Source organism: Palaemon carinicauda, unplaced genomic scaffold, assembly GCF_036898095.1.
Source record: "Palaemon carinicauda isolate YSFRI2023 unplaced genomic scaffold, ASM3689809v2 scaffold113, whole genome shotgun sequence".
NCBI lineage: Eukaryota > Metazoa > Arthropoda > Malacostraca > Decapoda > Palaemonidae > Palaemon > Palaemon carinicauda.
In genome coordinates this window covers 101,996-120,551 of record NW_027168627.1, presented here as the reverse complement: position 1 = coordinate 120,551, position 18,556 = coordinate 101,996, and the positions used below count along the sequence as shown (strand labels likewise).

General features: G+C 42.4%; 1 long non-coding RNA gene across 2 annotated transcripts in view; it reads right to left on the bottom strand.

Moving 5' to 3' along the window:
* Positions 1–760: 760 nt before the first annotated feature.
* The window catches only part of LOC137635314 (uncharacterized), a 28,174-nt gene continuing 10,378 nt past the window's right edge, over positions 761–18,556 (bottom strand). For both annotated transcript variants that reach the window (XR_011042638.1, XR_011042637.1), the window contains exons 3-4: positions 14,253–14,504; positions 761–2,237 (exon numbers count right to left, since the gene is read on the bottom strand). This is a non-coding gene — a long non-coding RNA (uncharacterized lncRNA). The remainder of the gene's footprint in view (positions 2,238–14,252; positions 14,505–18,556) is intronic.

The window sequence follows — 18,556 nt, the reverse complement described above, 5'->3', positions numbered from 1 at the left end:
TGAATGGCACGCAACATATCAGCCATTGCAGGCTGAGCACTCGTAGCAGGTTCGGGGGTCACCACCACAGGGGAAGGAAAAGGTTGAGGGGCATGGGGAGAGGAAATATCCAAAGAGCGAGAAGAACTCCTCCTATCTCTCTCCTTCTCTAACCTACGTGTATATCTGAGGAATTCATTAAAATCGAATTCCGAAAGCCCAGCACATTCCCCACATCGATCTTCCAATTGACAGGATTTTCCCCTACAATTGGAACATACGGTGTGAGGATCAACAGAGGCCTTCGGAAGACGCCTATTACAAGTCCTAACACTACATCGCCTGTATTTAGGAACTTGGGAATGGTCAGACATCTTGAATTTCAGAAGTAGTCAAGGGGGAATTCCAAAGTAAAGCAAAGATCGTTAACCAATGAATCAAATTAATTCCAAAAGCTTGCTAAGCTAAGGATAAAGCTTCCTGTACAGCGAAGGCTAAATTTCAGAGCAAATACTTCACCAAACCGTGAACAAAAGACTCCAAAATCAACAGCGTATCCATGTAGGTCTTGCCGGCGGCACGACAGAGGAAAAATTGAGGTCTTGTTGACAAGAAGTACTTGAGTACCTGACCACAGATGGCGCTGGTGAGTACACCCCCACCTGTATAGTGATCGCTGGCGTATCCCGACCGTAGATTTCTGTCGGGCAACGGAGTTGACAGCTACATGATCATCGGGTAAGATTAATATTGAAAAAACAATGTTTTGCTAATGTATTTCATTAAGAACTTTTGATACAATATCCGAGATAAATGATTTCAATTGGATTAGAGTTTGTATCTCCAAAAGTTTGTAAGCTGGGAACCTTCTCTTAAGGTGTATTTTAACAACATCAATTACCGATTGCTTTCATTTTGGTTTTTGCCGTCCAGCTGATCTCAAGGCGACGACGGTATCGAGATAATGCTCACCTATAATCAACAGAGTATCGTTTATATAATTTCCTAACTTATGCAGTATTACTAAATTTCACAATTTTTAAAATACGGTGCTGTACAGTATTTTGTCTTGGGCTTTTTAAACACTACGCTGTATTTGGCCATTTGGAACTCAAAATTTTACGGCTTGATTCGTGTTTTATTTGGTCATTCGGAACTCAACATTTTACATCTTGATTCGTGTTTTATTTGGCCATTTACAACTCAAAATTTTACATCTTGATTCGTGTTTTATTTGGCCATTTGGAACTCAAAATTTTACGGCTTGATTCGTGTTTTATTTGGCCATTTGCAACTCAACATTTTATGTCTTCATTCGTGTTTTATTTGGCCATTTACAACTCAAAATTTTACATCTTGATTCGTGTTTTATTTGGCCATTTGCAACTCAAAATTTTACGGCTTGATTCGTGTTTTATTTGGCCATTTGGAACTAAAAATTTTACGTCTTGATTCGTGTTTTATTTGGCCATTTGGAACTAAAACTTTTACGTCTTGCTTTGTGTTTTTTGCCAATTTTTTAATACTGTACATTATTTTCTGCCAATTTCAAATGCTAAATTTCAAGTGTTTTGACTTGCGCTTTTTAACATTACGCTCTATTGGGCGATTTAAAGCTCAAGTTAAAGCTCTGAATTTCTCGTTTTCACCAATGTCGTAGCAACATTGCCAGACATACTAGTTGTAGTCACGGTCATGAGTTGACGAGTATCTGTGTATGGCTCAGGAAATATTAAAAGTAAAAAGCTAAACGGACCTGGGGAAGCCATTTTTAAAATCTCAAAAAGGATCCTTCTTCAACTTGAACCCATAGAAATTACTGAAGAGATAGTAACATAACACTTTAGGTTGAAAGACCTGGATCCTAGGAAAGGACAAACCAATCAATAATGAATAAATGCATACCTATAATCAATTATAGTTCATGCAATATAACCACTCGGTCATTGAGCAGAATACGGACAACTTCCATGCAAGTAAGAACTTATTTTCTCAAAATAACTTGAGAATTACCATTGAATTACCAAACGTTCAGGCCATCATGCAATACTCATGTGTACAGTGAATTGATATAGAAGATTTATGTTAGATGACCTTCGATCAAAGGGGTAGATGGAGAACGCTGGCCAGAAACATCGACCCCACACAGAAGTGGGAAAGAATGCAGAACTGGTCATGTAGCAGCACAGTTTCTATTGTCTCTTGAAAGATTAATCTTCGGTGATGTCGGTCTTCAACTTTCTACGCACGTCGATAATCTGGAAAATAAAAGAACATATTCTAGTTATGCTTTTAAGAATGTTCTAAAATAATACAGATGTGGAGAGATTTTAAAATAAGCATTTTATATATATTTCAAATTCCATTCAACAAGTGGACTTTTTCATACATTTAAAAGCAATATACATTACTGAACTTGCATATTTTTAATAATACCTTAATAATTCTGAGTCTATTTACATAATTCTGAACTTTTGAATGCATCAATCTTTATAAAAACATGTCATTCAATTATTCAAAATTTAACTTGTCTGCCAATTGATCTTTATTTGAAATGAAATCCATCATGTAAGTTGTAAAGTCCAGAATAATAATAACTGAAAATCCTAACATTTTGGAATAAGCACTACACTCTCCATTCAAAAGGCAATAAGTACGGTACTGTACTATGAATTACATTACGACCTTTTGTATCTTGGATACGATAACCATAATCTAGATTCAAATCCTAAAGGTCTAAATTAAATGCGGACCAAAATAGTTACACCTTGGTAATGAATCAGTGTTTCATAGTATACAACCCATAATTTTCTTTATATGCATTTAGAAATGAATCCACATGACAGAATTTCCCAGCCAATAAATGACAAAATAAATGGGGATAAGTATAACCAAGGCGTGAATAAGAACTTCAAAAATTGAAGAGCTGCAGAGGTACCAATCTGAAGTGGGTCTGACTGAGGAGAATGAATCCCTGTGGGAGTTCCCTATCAGAAATATAGACATGAAGATTCAATCAACAACTTTTTTGTAGCGAAACGTTGCAACGACGATGTTAGGATTGCTCATTCGCACACTTATCTACTCGTTTGTTGGTTATGTCATTGTTAGAAAACTATTGCTTGTTCCTCATCGTCCCGTTTGTTTTCAAAGTCAGAATAGGTTTGGTCTGGCTGGCTCCTGGGGCTTTATGCATACTGTTGGATACATCTTACTGTAAGCACCCCAGTTGCTCCATTGAATTACCAGTAGCAGTGGGTGTCGGATCTATCACAGTCTGTGCATTCATGTTTTGTAGTTATTAATTGTGAGTGAACGGAGACATAACAGACGGCAAACTTTTAACCCTTTTACCCCCAAAGGACGTACTGGTACATTTCACAAAACTCATCCCTTTATCCCCATGGACGTACCGGTACGTCCTAACAAAAAACTGCTATTTAAATTTTTTTTTGCAATTTTTTGATAATTTTTTGAGAAACTTCAGGCATTTTCCAAGAGAATGAGACCAACCTGACCTCTCTATGGCAAAAATTAAGGCTGTTAGAGCAATTTAAAAAATATATACTGCAAAATGTGCTTGAAAAAAATATAACCCCCTGGGGGTTAAGGGTTGGAAATTTCCAAATAGCCTGGGGGTAAAAGCGTTAAAGAAAGAGGGAAACTTGCTCTATCCTGCAGGGTTCATAAGAGTGAGCATAATACTAGAGGCTTCCGTATAATGACTCTTACGACGAGATCTAACAAGACCTTTACAATTTTGAAATGTATGGACTTTGGTGAACCGATCACTTGGAGGGAGGCTTTGTCTATCACTACTGAAAATATGGGAAACTATGTTGTATTTATCTGTCACAAATCTTCATTAATACCTTACAAAAAGACTTAATACTCTATTTATTCCCCACAACTACAACTGATTCCTCAAAGAGGAAGCTAACATTCCAGTTTCCTCGAGTTCATATCATGGAGAACTTCCGCCCACCCCTTGCACTTACGAATTCATGGTTATTTCTGTGGCCTTTCTAGTTATGACCCATCCTAATTCCATACACCATCATGCACTAACGGGAGGTTCCTAGTATATACATACATATACCAAGGCACTTCACCCAATTTTGGCGAGTAGCCGACATCAAACAAATGAAACATAAAAGGGGACCTCTCCTCTCTACGTTCCCTTCAGCCGGACAAGGGACTTAAGGAACGTAGAGAGGAGAGGTCCCCTTTTTTGTTTAATTTGTTTGATGTCGGCTACCCCCAAAATAGTAGTATGGCAAATAGTTGTTCACCTCGCTTCCAATGGCAAATATTCCAGAGGTACGAATAGTGAAAGGTTTTAAAAAAAATGTCCACAATGACATCCCTTCTGCAATCTTCTGTGACCTTGACCTCATATGACCTATGACCACATGTAACCAACACTCTCAAGGAAAACAGAGGTTGTAGTAATTAAATTCTGTATCTTCATATCCCGGTGACATAAGCACCTCAAGAAAGATTGTCACATTCATGCATGAAGATCCATCAAATTTTATTGCTAGATTTTGGAATAAGGTAAATCCTTGCTCCTCACACCGTCATCTATCATTTACTATTCCTAAGGGTAGGGAAACAGTTGTTGTGGTTAACTGTATCAAAACCTGCCACTCTTTTACTAACTGTTTTTTTAAAGATGTAATTGAGTATCAGTGAATCAAAATTTCCCCTACAATATGATTGCCCAAGTTAAACATGCACAACTGTAATCTCATCAATGGTTTCATCTGTATTCATACTTAATCCCTGCTAACTCCAAAGGTATCCAACACTGAATTTCTACCGACCAGGATGCAACGTCTAGAAAAGTTCATGTAGCAATCAGGGAGTTACAAACGGATAATGGATCTTCTATCCCTATGAATCAGGGATCCCCTAGGACATCTCATGGTTTGAGGGGGACACAGTTCCTTCAAATGTTCATTCTGTTCCCTTTCAACTGAATATCTGGTCAACAAAGGACAGTGTGTTGGGATTAGCCAAACAACAGTGATCATTTTGTAATACATTCTATGAGCAATGGGTCAATTCTGATGTTCCTTCTATAAACAATTTAAAAAGCAAATTCTGGCATTCCTTCCTCAGACAACTACGAAAACAAGAGCTGGCGTTTCATTTACAAACAGCTGTATGAAGTGGGATTCCTTTTGTTATAATATCAGTACCAGCCGAACTCGATTGAGTCCCTTGTCAGGATGCGAGGAACGTAAAGAGGAAAGGTCCCCTTTTCTGTTTCATTTGTTTGATGTCGGCTACCCCCCAAAATTGGGGGAAGTGCCTTGGTATATGTATGTATAATATCACATTATAACGCTGACCTGCACTGATATATAACCACTTCCACTCTCTCTAAAGTCATACAGTACTACAAAACAGAATTTCCATATCACCTACAGAGCCTGTACAGGAATTAGTGTTCTTGTTTTCTTGAAGACCATCTGCATTCTTATTCTAATAAAGTATTAAGACAAAAACCAGCCCATTAACAAAGGCCCTCTACTAAACGCGCCACAAGTGTGTACAAGATTTCCGTTAAGACGTGGAACCCGAAGCTCTTCATAAGTTTAAGACGCAACTGCTTGTTTCAAGGGCCTCAAACTATAATCACCATATGTTTAACCCAGTTTACCAACTGTTCAAGAGTCCATATTTCCACAAGATGATCTGTTTACCTTCCTATCTGTAGTTTTCTAATAAGTTACAATTCAAAAGGTTTCAATTTTCTACTTATGGGCTTCCTATTCCATGGAACAGTATCATTTGCTTCATGTGAACACGTATCCTCACTGTATGACACTGATGATGATAAGAGAAACTATGTTACGTGTATTAATGGTAAGAAAAAATATCCTTATGGTTTTCCCCATATGGAAAGAGAAAACGGGATAAAATAACTGTTGCCTATCGCTACACAACTTATGAAATTCGTGACATATTAAAAAGAAAACCAAAAGAAAGCATGAATGGGATAATCTGTACTCAAAATTATATTTTAATTATAAAATAAATTTTTGAATATACTTACCCGGTGAATATATAATAGCTGCTACTCAGCGGCTCGACAGAAAACACACTCAAAAAACTCGCGGGCGATCGCTATGAAGGTTGCGGGTGTGCCCACCAGCGCCAACTATCGGCCAGATACCACTCTTGCATGTAAACAAACCCTTCAATTCTTCTCGTCCCGCTGCGTCTCTATTGGGGAGGAAGGGAGGGCCTTTAATTTATATATTCACCGGGTAAGTATATTCAAAAATTTATTTTATAACTAAAATATAATTTTTAAATATTTAACTTAGCCGGTGAATATATAATAGCTGATTCACACCCAAGGCGGTGGGTAGAGACCAGAGTTAATTAAGTTTACAGCATATAAGCTAAGAGTTTTTGACAGTTATCAATATAACAAAACCAAAATATATAGGTACCTGGTAAGGAAGTTGACTTAGACGATTACTCTGCCTTGTAAGTCTGTCTTCCTCACGAAGCCCAGCGATCCTCTTAGGATGCTGAAAGACTACCAGGAGCTGAAGTATAAAGGGTTGCAACCCATACTAACAGGACCTCATCAAACCCCTAATCTGGGCGCTCTCAAGAAATGACTTTGACCACCCGCCAAATCAACCAGGATGCGAAAGGCTTCTTAGCCTTCCGTACAACCCATAAAACAATATTAAAAACATTTCATGAGACAGATTAAAAAGGATATTGGAATTAGGGAAGTGTAGTGGTAGAACCCTCACCCACTACTGCACTCGCTGCTACGAATGGACCCAGTGTGTAGCAGTCCTCGTAAAGAGTCTGGACATCTTTCAAGTAAAATGACGAGAACACTGACTTGCTTCTCCAAAAAGTCGCGTCCATGATACTTTGCAGAGATCTATTTTGCTTGAAGGCCACGGAGGTTGCTATAGCTCTAATTTCGTGCGTCTTAACCTTAAGCAAAGATTGGTCTTCCTCACTCAAGTGGGAATGGGCTTCTCGTATTAAAAATCTGATAAAATATGACAAAGCATTCTTTGACATAGGTAAGGATGGTTTCTTAACCGAACACCATAACGCTTCAGATTTACCTCGTAATGGCTTAGTACGAGCTAAATAGAACTTAAGAGCTCTAACGGGACATAACACTCTCTCCAGTTCGTTGCCTACGATCTCTGATAAGCAAGGAATATCAAAAGATTTAGGCCAAGGACGAGAAGGCAGTTCATTCTTGGCCAGGAAACCAAGTTAAGAGAACAAGTGGCTTTTTCTGTAGAAAAGCCAATGTTCTTACTGAAGGCATGAAGTTCACTGACTCTTTTAGCCGAGGCCAAGCACACCAGGAAAAGAGTCTTAAGAGTGAGATCCTTCAGGGAGGCTGAATGTAATGGCTCAAACCTATCTGACATGAGGAACCTTAGGACCACGTCTAAGTTCCATCCAGGAGTAGCCAAACGATGTTCCTTAGAGGTTTCAAAAGACTTAAGGAGATCTTGTAGATCTTTATCATTGGAAAGATCTAAGCCTCTATGCCGGAAGACCGAAGCCAACATGCTCCTGTAGCCCTTGATCGTGGAAGCTGAAAGGGAGCGAAATTTTCTCAGGTGTAAGAGAAAATCAGCGATTTGGGCTACAGAGGTACTGGACGAGGATACAGATGCTGACTTGCACCAGTTTCGGAAGACTTCCCACTTCGACTGGTATACTCTAATGGTAGAAGCTCTCCTCGCTCTTGCAATCGCACTGGCTGCCTCCTTCGAAAAGCCTCTAGCTCTAGAGAGTCTTTCGATAGTCTGAAGGCAGTCAGACGAAGAGCGGGGAGGCTTTGGTGTACATTCTTTACGTGGGGCTGACGTAACAGGTCTACTCTTAGAGGAAGACTTCTTGGAAAGTCTACCAGCCATCGAAGTACCTCGGTGAACCATTCTCTCGCGGGCCAGAGGGGAGCAACTAACGTCAACCTTGTCCCTTCGTGAGAGGCGAACTTCTGCAGTACCTTGTTGACAATCTTGAATGGTGGGAATGCATATAGGTCTAGATGAGACCAATCTAGAAGAAATGCGTCTATGTGTATTGCTGCTGGGTCTGGGACTGGAGAGCAATAGATTGGAAGTCTCTTGGTCATCGAGGTTGCAAAGAGGTCTATGGTGGGTTGACCCCAAGTCGCCCAAAGACTCTTGCACACGTCCTTGTGGAGGGTCCATTCCGTAGGAATTACCTGACCCCTCCGACTGAGGCAATCTGCTAAGACGTTCAAGTCGCCCTGGATAAACCTCGTTAACAGGGAGATGCCTCGATCTCTTGACCAAATGAGCAGGTCCCTTGCGATCTCGTACAGCGTCAGGGAGTGGGTGCCTCCTTGCTTGGAAATGTATGCCAAGGCTGTGGTACTGTCGGAGTTGATCTCCACCACCTTGTTTCGAAGGAGACTCTCGAAGTTCATCAAGGCCAGGTGGACTGCCAAAAGCTCCTTGCCGTTGATGTGCATGCTCCTCTGACTTGAGGTCCACAGACCTGAGCATTCCCGACCGTCCAGGGTCGCACCCCAACCCAAATCCGACGCGTCCGAGAATAGTACGTGGTTTGGTTTCTGAACTGCTAGGGGAAGTCCCTCTCTTAGACTGATATTGTCGTTCCACCAATTCAGGCATGCCTTTACTGTTTCGGAGATCGGGATTGAGACCGTCTCTAACGTCTTGTCCTTTTTCCAGTGAAAAGCTAGATGGAACTGGAGAGGTCGAAGGTGTAGCCTTCCTAGCGAGACAAACTGCTCCAGGGATGATAGAGTTCCTACTAGACTCATCCAATTCCTGACTGAGCAACGTTCTCTCTTCAACAGCAGTTGGATTATGAGCAGGGCTTGCTCTATTCGGGGGGCAGACGGAAAAGCCCGAAAAACTGGACTGCGAATCTCCATCCCTAAATACAGTATAGTTTGGGATGGAATCAGCTGGAACTTTTCCATGTTGACCAAAAGTCCCAATTCCTTGGTCAGATCCAATGTCCAATGAAGATCCTGCAGACAGCGATGACTGGACGAGGCTCTGAGAAGCCAGTCGTCCAAGTATAGGGAGGCTCGGATTCCCGATAAATGGAGGAATTTTGCAACATTCCTCATAAGCCTCGTAAACACGAGAGGAGCAGGACTTAGGCCAAAGCACAGGGCCCGAAACTGGTACACCATATTGTCGAAAACAAACCTCAGAAAAGGTTGGGAATCTGAGTGAATGGGGATGTGTTAGTATGCGTCTCTTAGGTCGAGAGAGACCATCCAGTCTCCCTTTCTGACCGCTGCTAAGACTGATTTCGTGGTCTCCATGGTGAACTTTGTCTTCGTAACAAAGACGTTTAGTGCACTGACATCTAGCACCGGTCTCCAACCTCCTGTCTTCTTCGGTACTAGGAAGAGACGGTTGTAAAACCCCGGTGATTGAAGGTCCGAGACTTTCACCACCGCTCCCTTCTCTAGCAAAAGAGACACTTCTAGTTTCAGGGCTTGTCTCTTTGATTCCTCTCGGTATATGGGAGAGAGGTCGATGGGGGAAGTCGCTAGAGGGGGTTTGCGTACAAAAGGGATTTTGTACCCCTCTCTGAGCAACCTCACAGATTGTTGGTCTGCGCCCCTCTTCTCCCAGGCTTGCCAGAAGTTCTTGAGTCTGGCACCTACTGCTGTCTGAGGCTGCGGGCAGTCAGACTCTGCCACGTGAGGACTTGGCTCCACTCTTCTTTCCTCTCTTTCCCTCGGCACGAGTACTTCCCCTGCTGGGAGCTCTGCCACGAAAGGGCGGAATAAATCTGGACGCCGGAGTGTCTATCCTTGGTCTTGCAGAAAAGGATGTCGAAGGAGTCCCTTTGCGAGCAGAGGACGCAACCAAGTCATGGGTGTCCTTCTGCACGAGTGGCAAAGCTATGTCCTTAACCAAATGTTCAGGGAACAAAAACTTAGATAAGGGAGCAAAGAGTAGTTCAGATCTTTGACAGGGAGTAACTCCTGCCGACAGAAAAGAGCAAAGGGACTCTCGCTTCTTAAGGACTCCTGAAGTAAAAGAGGAGGAGAGCTCATTGGAACCATTGCGGATGGCTTTATCCATGCAGGACATAATAAGTACGGAGACATCTCTATCAGCCGATGAGATTTTCCTACTTAAGGCTCCCAAACACCAGTCAAGGAAGTTGAAAACTTCAAAGGCTCTATAAATGCCTTTCAGCAGATGGTCAAGGTCCGAGGAGGACCAACTAATCTTCGAGCGTCTCATGGCTAGGCGGCGGGGAGAGTCTACAAGGCTTGAGAAGTCGCCCTGGGCAGAGGCAGGGACTCCCAAGCCGAGAACTTCTCCCGTGGCATACCAGACGCTCGATCTAGACGAGAGTTTAGATGGAGGGAAGGCAAAGGCCGTCTTCCCCAAACTCCTCTTGGTTTCCAACCAATCGCCTAAAAGCCGTAAAGCTCTCTTGGATGAGCGAGAGAGTACAAGTTTTGTAAAGGCTGGCATGTTAGCAGGTACGCCTAGAACAAACTCAGACGGCGGCGAACGAGGAGCAACAGAGACGAAGTGATCGGGAAACAACTCCTTAAAAATTAACATGACTTTCTTAAAGTCCATTGATGGAGGAACTGTTCTGGGTTCATCTACATCTGAAGGATGATCCTCAGGCTGAGGGTCAGCAACGTCCTCATCTGAAGGCTCCTCATCTGACAACTGCTGAGAAACAAGCAAAGGGGTTGGCAATGCTTGACACGCAGCGTCGACACGCAGCGTCCACACGCACTGGTGCATTAGAAGCGGACCAGGACGCAACGTCATGTAACTACTTGACAGTCTGTGAACTGTCAACAACAACAGGTGCGTGAGGACGCACAGCGTCCACTCGAGACTGCTTTGACCGCCTAGTCTGAGCAGTCAAAACAACTCCGATGGTTGGCGAACGTCCTGAACGTCAACAGGAGCATTAGCAAGTGGCCTAACGTCCAAATGCGGCTGAAAATCCACACGAGACCGCATCGAGTGAGGTTCTAAATAACTTGACTGATGTGACTTGGCTACGCCAACGTCAAAAGGACGCACAAAGGTTCGTTTGGGTGGCTGAAGGCCAGGATCTCGATGAGCTAAACGGCTAGGCTCAACGGAAACCTTATCGGCAGAATAGTCTTCCATAAGGGAGGCAAGCTTAGACTGCATGTCCTGCAGTATAATCCATTTAGGGTCCACGGGAATAGGTGCGGTAAACGACGGGGTTAACGTCTGAGACGGCACAACCTTGCCTTGCTTAGGCGGCGAGCAGTCATCCGATGACTGCAATGGGTCAGAACTGTCCCAATGACTACATCCAGGATGCTGGACCTGTCCTGAAGGGACCGACTTCCGCTTAAGAGGCCTAGAAACCTTGCTCCACGGTTTCTTGCGCGAAAAGCCTTCGGAAGACGAGGAGAAAATGGGCTCTCTCGTCTTATGGTAGGGGCGATCTTGGTGAGATATGCCTGATACCATAGAGGGAACGTCTGTTCGCTGATCAAGGCCTCTCGAACCCATAAGTCGTACGACATTACTTCTCCCCTGGGCTTGGGAGCTTGCAAGAGGTCTCGGACTAGGTGAACGACAGGCACGAACAGACGAACCCTCGGTCGCAACACTGTTCACAACACTTTGCGCACTAATCACTTTCCCACTATTTTCCGCTGTGGCACTCTGACACTTAAGCTCTTTCACGTCAGCCATGAGTTGATTACGATCAGTTGCTAACGCTTCAACTCTTTCCCCCAAGGCATGAATAGCACGTAACATGTCTTGCATAAATGGTTCCTGAGTGCTAGAAGGGGGGTTAGGAACAACCACTACAGGGAAAGGATTAGGTTCAGGGGCATGTGGAGAGGAAAAATCTACAGACCTAGAGGAACTCCTCCTTACCCTATCTCTCTCTAGCCTACGTGCATACTTATCGTATTCGAGCCAATCGAATTCCGAAAGGCCCACGCATTCCTCACACCGATCTCCCAATTGACAGGTTTTACCCCGACAATTGGAACACACAGTATGTGGGTCGAGAGATGCCTTTGGAAGACGCCTATTACAGTCCCTAGCATTACACTTACGAAATCTAGGTACTTGTGAAGGGTCAGCCATTTTGAATTAGTCAAAGAAGGTACTTGTGAAGGGTCAGCCATTTTGAATTAGTCAAAGAAAGTCCAAAAAACAATCCAAGTCATCAACAATTAAATCTGATTCAATAAAGAGTTCAAGAGTTTAAGTTGAGGAAAAACACCTGCACTGCGAAAGCTCAAACCAAAATGAAGTACTTCACCAAATATGTTGAGAAAACTCCAGGTTCTACAGCGAGTATTGATACGTCTTGTCGTCAAGGTCGACAGAGAAGAATTGAAGGGTTTGTTTACATGCAAGAGTGGTATCTGGCCGATAGTTGGCGCTGGTGGGCACACCCGCAACCTTCATAGCGATCGCTCGCGAGTTTTTTGAGCGTGTTTTCTGTCGAGCCGCTGAGTAGCAGCTATTATATATTCACCGGCTAAGTTAAATATTTAAAAACTAAAGTTACAGACCAAAAGTGCTGTGGCCTGATTGGTAACGTCTCTGCCTGGTGTTTGCCAGTCGGGGGGTTCAAGAATCGCTCAGACTCGTTAGTGCCATTAGTGTCTGCAACCTTACCATCCTTGTGAGCTAAGTTTGGGGGGTTTGGGGGAGCCTATAGGTCTATCTGCCGAGTCATCAGCAGCCACTACCTGGCCCTCCCTGGTCCTAGCTTGGGTGGAGAGGAGGCTTGGGCGCTGATCATATGATATATGGTCAGTCTCTAGGGCATTGTCCCGATTCCTAGGGCAATGTCACTGTCCCTTGCCTCTGCCATTCATGAGCGACCTTTAAACCAGACTATCTAAACAGCCGGAGAGAGCAAAGGCCTATTGTAATAAGGAAAAAATTCTTGGACTTTTATATTTTCAAATTTCTTTCTTTAAAATTGGCACATGAACCCCAGGTTAGATTCAAAGATATAGCATAAATTGAAGCACTAGCGTAATAATAAGCATGAAAAAAACAATTTCTTATTTCTATACTCACCTCATATTTGTTTTGCTTCTCTCGAAGCATACTTTAATCAAAACTTGCCCACAATATATCTAAAATGTTAACATTTTCCCATTTTCTTGACTTTCACGGATAATACGAAAGGCCAAAACTTTCTGTGACAGAAGCAACATGAATATACGGAGAGGTTGTAAAAATAAGCTACCTTACTGGCATACAAAGTATGTAATCAGATAATAAAACCTATTTTATATCTATCAGCAAAAAGACATCACCATACAGTAGTTTTTGCAACCATTGAAAGGTAAAACTCTAGCCCATGAAACTATTCAACCTGGTAAATAAACTCAAATCTATTCATACAAACCAAAATGAATGAAAAACCTGAGCTCAAAATGAGAAAAGTATCATACTAGCAAATTACACACTAAACAGGATACCATTGTGTCAGGCAGCAATGCAAATCATAAAGACAATTGGAAAACCAAAGGTAGTAAACAAACACAAGATCAGAAAATAGAAAGGCAACACTGTGGTTGCGTATAGCTTACGTAGGTAGTAGGTTGGCCAGGGCACCAGCCGCCCGTTGAGATACTACCGCTAGAGAGTTATGGGGTCTTTTGACTGGCCAGACAATAGTACATTGGATCCTTCTCTCTGGTTACGGTTCATTTTCCCTTTGCCTAACACATACACCGAATAGTATGGCCTATTCCTTACACATCCTCTTCTGTCCTCATACACCCGACAACGCAGATTACCAAACAATTCTTCTTACTGCACTGTAATTGTTCAGGGGCCACTTTTCTCTTTGTAAGGGCAGAAGAGACTCTTTAGCTATGGTAAGCAGCTCTTCTAGGAGAAGGACACTCCAAAATCAAACCATTGTTCTCTTATCATGGATAGTACCATAGCCTCTGTAACATGGTCTTCCACTGTCTTGGGTTCAAGTTCTCTTGCTTATGGGTACACTCGGGCATACTATTCTATTTTATTTCTTTTCCTCTTATTTTGTTAAAGTTTTTATAGTTTATACAGGATATACAGTATTCACCTTAATCTCGTTGTTCTTAAAATATTTTATTTTTCTTTGTTTCCTTTCCTCACTGAGCTATTTTCCCTGTTGGAGCCCCTGGGTTTATAGCATCCTGCTTTTCCAATTAGGGTTGTAGCTTAGCAAGTAATAATAATAATAATACACACACTACTTACCAGGCATACTAATCTCAAGTGGATTTTTGTTGTGCCACTGGGATCAGTGTTATTCCAAAATCACGTCTTCTACATCCTACCCACTGTGATATCTCTAATCCCGGGAAGACATCTCGATATACTCAACTCAGGAAAGTCTTCCTCTACACTGAAGTATTTTTCCAAACAAGTAACTCCTGTGCTACTCCTTGGCATTCGATAGACGCCAGAAGTGTAACTTCGTTAATCAATCTTTGACTTCTTTCCAAAGGACTGCAAGAGAAAAAATACGATAATTAAATTCTATATTCAAAAAAATTTTCTTTGGATATCAAAGCTCCTAACACTGGGCAAGATTCAAAATAATAATCATCTTTCAATTCAAAAATATATAAAATTACTTCCTCGTTAAGGTCAAGAGTGAATTCTTCTCTTTCTCGAACCAGAAATTTCTATCCTCGATAAGATTTCTCTCTTGCTTGAGGGTGCACTCGGGCACACTGTTCTATCTAGTTTCTCTTCCTCTTGTTTTGTTAAAGTTTTTATAGTTTATACAAGAAATATTTATTTCAATGTTTTTACTGTTCTTAAAATATTTTATTTTACCTTGTTTCCTTTCCTCACTGGGCTATTTTCCCTGTTGGAGCCCAGGGGCTTATAGCATCCTGCTTTTCCAACTAGGGTTGTAGCTTACCATTTAATAATAATAATAATAATAATAATAATAATAATAATAATATTGTTGTTATCATTACCATTATTACTAGCTAAGCTACATCCCTAGTTGGAAAAGTAGGATGCCATAAGCCCAAGGACTCTCATGGGATGAAGAGTTCTTTGAGCCCCAGGGGCATTGCTTTACTTCATACCAAATCTCTTTGGCCTACATACTAACCTAACGGCTGTCCAATTTCTTTACCCTCAATCAAATTTTCACCATTCGTTTGTGGATAAAAAACTCCAGGTCAGCCCTACTGCAGTCTACATATTCTTTAAACCATTCTATAAAGAACTAGATAAGCTCTCCCAGATAGGAAAATCACGTACAGAAATTGGCACATTTTCAGACTAAGTATCCTGCTTCTCAGGCTAAATATTACTGGTAAAGTTAATGGTTTCATATCTCAAACATGAAATGTTTTCCTAACTTGGATGCTAAGGTCTAGCAAAGCAAAAGGCTCTAGTCATACTGTATTTTCGATGGACACTTAGACTCCCAATTTACAAATAAACTACGAACACATTTACAAAACTGCACTGTACAGATACAAAACACTGTTTGAGATTTCTTTTAACCCTTTTACCCCCCGGCTATTTGGAAATTTCCAACCCTTAACCCCCAGGGGGTTATTTTTATCCCAGCACATTTTGCAGTATATTTTTTTTTAAATGGCTCTAACAGCCTTAATTTTTTTCATAGAGAGGTCAGGTTGGTCTCATTCTCTTGGAAAATGCCTGAATTTTCTCAAAAAATTTATCAAAAATATGAATAAAAATTTTTTATAGCATTTTTTGCAAGGACGTACCGGTACGTCCATGGGGGTAAAGGGATGGCTTTTGTGAAATGTACCAGTACGTCCTTTGGGGGTAAAAGGGTTAATATAGGAAAGGTATTAACAAAATGTTATTTTTATTAGTAAAATAAATTTTTGAATATACTTACCCGATAATCATGTAGCTGTCAACTCCGTTGCCCGACAGAATTCTATGGAGGGATACGCCAGCTATCACAATACTAGAAGGGGGTGTACTTACCAGCGCCACCTGTGGCCAGGTACTATAGTACTTCTTGTTGACACCTCCTCAATTTTTCCTCGGTCCACTGGTTCTCTATGGGGAGGAAGGGAGGGTCGATTAAATCATGATTATCGGGTAAGTATATTCAAAAATTTATTTTACTAATAAAAATAACATTTTTCAATATTAAACTTACCCGATAATCATGTAGCTGATTCACACCCAGGGGGGTGGGTGAAAACCAGTGTACAAGATTAAAGGATAGCTAAGTATCCCATATTTCATATAACAGTTATCTCAAATAACAATGAAATAATAAGTACCTGGTAAGGAAGTCGAATTGAACCGTTACTCTGCCTCTTTTTTAAGTTCGTCTTCCTTACTGAGCGCAGCGTTCCTCTTGGAGGCTGAATCAACTCAAAGGTGCTAAAGTATATAGGGTTGCAACCCCTACTAAAGGACCTCTACACAACCTCTAACCCAGGCGCTTCTCAAGAATGAATAGACCACCCGCCAAATCAAAAGGATGCGGAAGGCTTCTTAGCCTACCGTAACAACCATAAAAACAACAATAAAAGCATTCAAGAGAAAGGTTAAAAAAGGTTATGGGATTAAGGGAATGTAGTGGCTGAGCCCTCACCTACTACTGCACTCGCTGCTACGAATGGTCCCAGGGTGTAGCAGTTCTCGTAAAGAGACTGGACATCTTTAAGATAAAATGATGCAAACACTGACTTGCTCCTCCAATAGGTTGCATCCATTATGCTCTGCAGAGAACGATTTTTATTAAAGGCCATCGAAGTAGCTACGGCTCTTACTTCGTGGGTCCTTACCTTCAGCAATGCAAGGTCTTCCTCCTTTAAGTGAGAATGGGCTTCTCTAATCAGAAGCCTTATATAATACGAAACCCCGTTCTTGGACATGGGCCTCGAAGGTTTCTTGATGGCACACCATAAGGCTTCTGACTGTCCTCGAATAGGTTTAGACCTATTAAGATAATACTTGAGAGCTCTGACAGGGCAAAGAACTCTCTCTAGTTCGTTACCTACCATGTTGGAGAGGCTAGGTATTTCAAACGATCTAGGCCAAGGACGTGAAGGAAGTTCGTTCTTTGCTAGGAATCCGAGCTGAAAAGAACATGTTGCAGATTCGGTCGTGAAACCAATGTTCTTGCTGAAGGCATGAACCTCACTGACTCTCTTAGCTGTTGCAAGGCAGACGAGAAAAAGAGTCTTGAGGGTAAGGTCCTTGAAGGAAGCTGACTGGAGAGGTTCGAACCTAGGTGACATAAGGAACCTTAAGACTACGTCTAGGTTCCAGCCTGGAGTGGATAGACGACGCTCTTTAGACGTCTCAAAAGACTTAAGGATGTCTTGAAGGTCCTTGTTGGAAGAAAGGTCCAAACCTCTGTGGCGGAGAACTGAAGCCAACATACTCCTATACCCTTTAATCGTAGGGGCTAAAAGGGATCTCTCATTCCTAAGATGTAAAAGGAAGTCAGCTATTTGGGTCACAGAGGTATTGGTAGAGGATACTGAATTGGCTCTACACCAGCTCCGGAAGACTTCCCACTTAGATTGGTAGACTCTACGAGTGGAAACCCTTCTTGCTCTGGCAATCGCACTGGCTGCCTCCTTCGAAAAGCCTCTAGCTCTAGCGAATCTTTCGACAGTCTGAAGGCAGTCAGCCGAAGAGCGTGGAGGTTTGGGTGCAACCTGTCTACGTGAGGTTGACGTAGAAGGTCCACTCTTAGAGGTAGAGTCCTGGGGATGTCGACTAGCCATTGAAGTACCTCTGTGAACCATTCTCTTGCAGGCCAAAGGGGAGCAACCAGCGTCAGCCGTGTCCCTTCGTGCGAGATGAATTTCTGCAGAACTTTGTTTATTATCTTGAACGGTGGGAATGCGTAAAGGTCGAGATGGGACCAGTTCAGTAGAAAAGCATCCACATGAACTGCTGCAGGGTCTGGAACTGGGGAACAGTACAGCGGAAGTCTCTTGGTTATGGAGGTGGCAAACAGATCTATGGTAGGTTGACCCCACAAGGTCCAAAGTCTGTTGCACACACTCTTGTGGAGGGTCCATTCCGTGGGAATGACCTGATTCCTTCTGCTTAGGCGATCTGCTGAGACGTTCATATTGCCCTGAATGAACCTCGTGACTAAAGTGAGGTTTAGACCTCTTGACCAAATGAGGAGGTCCCTTGCGATCTCGTATAGGCTCCTCGAATGGGTCCCTCCTTGCTTGGAGATGTAAGCCAAGGCTGTGGTGTTGTCTGAGTTCACCTCCACCACTTTGCCTAGCAGGAGGGACTTGAAGTTCAGCAGGGCTAAATGAACTGCTAGTAGCTCCTTGCAGTTGATGTGGAGCATTCCCTGTTCCTCGTTCCACGTTCCCGAGCATTCCCGTCCGTTCAAGGTCGCACCCCAGCCCGAGTCCGATGCATCTGAGAAGAGATGAAGATTGGGGGTCTGAATAGCCAACGATAGGCCCTCCCTGAGAAGGAGATTGTTCTTCCACCACAAGAGAGTGGTCTTCATCTCTTGGGTGACTGGGATAGAGACCGCTTCGAGAGTCAAACCCTTGTCC